The 5,032-nt window shown below is 35.7% G+C and overlaps 1 long non-coding RNA gene across 1 annotated transcript; it reads left to right on the top strand.

Moving 5' to 3' along the window:
* Window positions 1–669: 669 nt before the first annotated feature.
* On the top strand, window positions 670–2,991 carry LOC146915566 (uncharacterized). The gene is made up of 2 exons (XR_015013366.1): window positions 670–796; window positions 2,710–2,991. It is a non-coding gene; the product is annotated as an uncharacterized LOC146915566 (long non-coding RNA).
* The last annotated feature ends 2,041 nt before the right edge of the window (window positions 2,992–5,032 follow it).

Below are 5,032 nucleotides of genomic sequence, written 5' to 3'. Positions count from 1 at the left end.
AATGCTCAAGCACACAAGCAAGAGACTTCCTTTGCTCAAGAACACAATCAAGAGACTTCCTGCTCAAGCACAACTGCAAGAGACTTCCTAACTAAACAAAATTACACAGAAAATTGTTTAAGGTTGAACACTTGATATACAATCAGAGGTGCTCACAATACAAATCAGATACAGACTCAATGGACTTAAGAATTTCTAAGATATGACTTTGAGACACAGAAATTCTAAGTGAATGTGTAACAACCCGTTTTTCGCTAGATTTATTTTATTATTTATTTATGTGTGTTCTATGTGCTCTTATGTGATTATTTGCCTCTGTGTGTATTTTTGGTTGGAAATCGTAGAATTCGGTGTTAGAAGGGTATTTTAGTCATTTTGGACCTAGGGGCATTTTGGTCATTTTGAGGGCAGTGGCAATTTTGTAATTTTGCAGAAAGTTATTTTTAGTGCTTAGTGAGGGTTTTATTTTACTAATTACTAGAGGGTGTAGTAATTATTTTATTTACCGTTAAGTGACCGTTAGTGTTATATTTTACCGGTAAGTGAGTAGTGACATTTTGAGTGTTAGAATGGAAATGGGTTAGGCCCATTAAGGTTTAAGAAATAAGCCCAATTGAGTAGAGCTAGTATATAAACTCTAGTTATTGGTAAAACTAGGTTTTAGAAACATTTTTCATTTCATTTGAGAAGAGAAGAGAAAGAGGCTAGAGGGAAGAACAAGGGTTAGAGCTTGAAGAGGGGATTCATCATCTAGGAGCTCAATTGAAGCTTGGGTTAGAGATTCTTGGTGCTAGAGGTAAGAGGGTTAGGTTTCAACCATAATTCATATCTTTTTTTCTCTTTACCCATTTGTGTTAAATTGATTAATTGAACCTAATTGTTGTCAAATTCGTGCATAATTGTTGTTGTTATGTTTGAGAACATGATTTATGTGATAATTGCATGTTAGTATGTGAATTAACATGTTCAAATGCATAGTTGTTGGTGTTTTGTGTTCTTGAGCAAGTTTGATGAGAATTGATGTTGTGATGTTGAATTATGCATGAATTTGTGTTCATTAGTTGTTGTTATTGATTTGGAACATGTTGTTGTTGAATTGGTACTTTGGGTATCAAGATTGGTGAATTAATGATGAGATTTGATATTGTTGTTGAAAGTTGAGAATGAATTGAGAAATTGGTGAATTTGGTTATGTTGATGATTTAATTCCAAAACTTGTATGTGTTTAAGTGTATTGAACCTACTTTGACCTATAAACACTTTCTGGAACTTGTTTGGGTGATTTGGGGGATTGAAAATGGGATTTTGGGATGAATTTGGGTTAGAACCCGTAACTGAGTTCTGAGAATCTGATGTAGGACGCTTTCGCGTGCTTAGGACGCTTAAGCATCCCATCAGCGTCCCAGAAGCGTGCCAAAAGCGTGCTGTTCCAGGAGCTACTGGAGCAGGGACGCTTAAGCGTGCAGAGGACGCTTAAGCGTCCTAGCCTCAGTTCAGCAAATTTTGATTTTTGTTTTCGAGCACTTGGGGACCAATCCGATACTTCTAAAATGTTTCTTTGGACTTAATTAACCTCTGTTTATGCCTTTAATCCTACTGGAACATGATTTGATTTGATTTGGACTTGAATTTGTGAAAATCGTCTAACTTTTGTAAAAACGGTCCAAACGTCGATTTTTCCAAAAACCCGTTTTCTTCGGAAATTGAAGTGGGATTAGAGTTGTATAATGTTTATATGATTTCTAAAAATGGTTGTGATTGGTTCCATCAAGTTTGAACTTGTTTTGCTTTGAAAATGGAAAATTTTGTGAAAAGTGATAAAATGAGACGAACTTTGGGTTTTTCGTGAATTCGTCGCATTTGGCCGATGAAATGCTTATGTACCCTCTACTGCACACATATGTGAATTGTGAGAATACAAGGCATAGGCAATTGAGCTTGCTTACTTGGTTTTGACTCAAATGTTCAATTAATTAATGTTGTGATTTTGAGAGACGAACTTGACTAAAGACGACTTTCGAGAATCAATTGATTGTGAATCCTTTATGGAAAGTTATTATATGTTATATGGAGATGATTGTGTTGTAATTATGTGACAACTATGTGTTGTGTGATTTTTGGATGTGGTTGGTGATTGTATATATATGTAATGGTGAATTGTTAATGATTGCATATATACAAGTATTGGTGATGGTGAGGTGATTATTGTTTGTGTGAACATATACATTTGTAGTTGAGTCATATGTTCATGCATACATGACTGATGGTGGTGGATTATATATCCAATGGAGGTGATTACGATGTTTTTGTTGCATCAAAGGTGACGACCTTGAGGTGTTTTGGTACCACATGCATCTAGATGAGTCTAGAGACATTGCATAAACTGTTGGTGGATTGAATTGCATTAAGATGTGTTTGATGGTTGATTATTGCTAATTGTACTTGCGGATTGAATTGTCAATTGTTGATTGACAAGGTGAGGTTGTGATATGTGTAAGATACACTTGTGGATATGAACTTGATATGATGATATTGAATGATCTTGGATTATTACATGTTGTGAATATTGTGGAACTATGTATGAATTGTCATTCTTTATCCTTGATTATATCTTTCATTTCCAAAGTTCTTATTAATCTTATGTGGATTATGATGATGTAATGCTAACCCTCAGTGGTTTACCACCTACCTTTCTGTATGGACGGGTAGATGGAGTGCAGGATGCTTAGTGTTGCTTGTTGATGCCGAGGAGTGGAGTCCTCTTTTTCATGCAAGCGTCTAGATTAGGGCTCTGATCTAGGATAGTCTTTGCATGTTGTTATTTGACTTTATGTTTTGAAATTGTTGAGCTATTTTGTTATTTGGAGTTTGGAGAATACATATGTATTTTATTGGAGATCCAGATATGTCTATGAATTATATGTATATGTTCCGCTGCTATGTGATGTGACATGATCTTTATGCATGTATCAATTGTGGTTTATTTGGAGATGTAGCATCTATTTCTAGAATATGGTTGTATATTCGCGCGTTTTACCGCTTATTAGAAATAGGGTGTTACAGAATGCAGAACAATTTCAGCAGAGGTTTGGTACTTGTGAAAATCTTGTGAGTCTTTCGTTCAGCGTTCTTGCATTACCAAAACTCTAGGTATTCACTCCTTTATATAGAGGTGTGAAAGAGACGTTGTGAAATTGCCAGCGCACCAAAGAGTCGTTGTTGAAGCTTGATCTTTCACCAATGATCTTTTGCCTGATTTGGTTGTTGTCCTATGAAGAACCAATTTGAAATCCATTCCTTATCCAAAGGAACATATATGCAGGCGAGACCGTATTCTGGAGCTGTTTTCTTGTCTTGAAGCGTGGACACAAAACAGAGTAGTGGAGAACGTGGTTGTACAATTCGTACAAAGTACAATGTCAACGCTTTCGTCCAAAATGCAAGCACAAGCCTTCAAACACCTTTGAAATGACCGTTGCAAAATTCCACTAATCCTTTGTTTGTGTTTTCGAATCCAATGGACAGATTTTGCATTGATAATTCTTCAATTCTTGAATCTTTTGCAAATCCAGTTGAGATTCAGCTTCTGGTGAAATAGCTTCTGATGAGGCAGCTTCTGATGATGCAGCTTCTGATGATATGACTTCTGCAGCTTCTGATGATATGGCTTCTGGACCTCTTGTCTTCAGAAGCACTATTCTTCAGGAGCAACTTTACTTCAGGAGCGCTATTTCTTCAGGAGCAGCTTGACTTCAGGAGCGCTTTGCCTTCAGAATCATCTAAGCTTCATTTTCTTTTGCTCTTTATTTGCTCATTCAGAACCAATGATGATGTAACTTTATAATTATGGTCCTGTACACTTGAACAAATATTAGCTAGTCCAATTTACAATTTTTAATACCTTGTTATCATCAAAACTCTTTAAGGTTCATTGTTAAACACATTTTGTTCCAACAATCTCCCCCTTTTTGATGATGACAAACAAAAGTATTTAAAATTGATCAATTGTTGTTAATCTAATTAACAAGTTGACTTTGGGGTTCTGAGGTTTATAAGCTCAGAATCTGAGGTTTGTAAGCTCAAACTCCCCCTGAGTCTGATAGTCTTTAAGGTGAGGTTTGTAAGCTCCCCCTAAGTTCTATCCAAGTTAATTAAATTCATTTTTTGCACAATAAAATTATCAGAGCTTTTAAAAAAAATTGAATCATTGAAAGAATTAACTTATAGATAAGAAGAGTGGTTCAATTAATTTTACTTGAATTTTGATACTCCTTCGTTCGTTCATAGCTTATACCAATAAGGTAAAAAAAATGATAGAAGTTTTTCAAAAAATTTCAAATGCCATTAATGGGGCTCAGAGCCTTTAAATACTTGTCACATATACTCCCCCTTTTGTCATTATCAAAAAAAATTGAAATAAATTTAAGCATAAAAGACAAAAAAATATGAGAAAAACTCAAACATGAGAGAGTATAATAGGAAATTAACTAAATAAATTAGATCAAAAATATATGAACATGAATATCTTAAATATCAGAAGCAGCTAATCAGTCAGAATCAGTAAGCATTCAGAAGCAAAGAGAATTAAAACAGAATGGTTTCAGAAGCAAGGACTAGGAATTCAAAACAAACAACAAACAAAAAGAAAAACACAAGGGTGTGCAACTAAGTGTTGGTTTGATGTTGTTTCTTCATCTCCTCCATTTCTTCAATCTTCTTCTGCAACAGTTCTTCAAGCTGTTGTTGCCTCTGGAGAAGAGCCTGTTCCCTTTCCTTAGCTTCTTGCTGCTGCTGTGCCATCTGTTTCTTCAGAAGCTTACACAACCTGGCTTCTCTGGTCAAGTAGTCCGTTTCTAAGAAGAAAGGCTGGTTTGCCAGGAGTAGTGTAGAACTTCTTACTCTGAGACTCTGATTCAGATGCTCCATTAACTTCCTGACAGAAGCTTCCTTGACTCTGATGCATTTAGCCCTTATGCTTTCAATTAGCTCAGTTGCCCGGTTCTGAAGAGATGCCCAGGAGTCTTCATATGCA

This window comes from Medicago sativa, chromosome 6 (assembly GCF_051527215.1).
Source record: "Medicago sativa cultivar Bolivia chromosome 6, Bolivia_mono, whole genome shotgun sequence".
NCBI lineage: Eukaryota > Viridiplantae > Streptophyta > Magnoliopsida > Fabales > Fabaceae > Medicago > Medicago sativa.
Note: the sequence above shows the minus strand (reverse complement) of the source record. Positions and strands in the feature narration are given on the sequence as shown.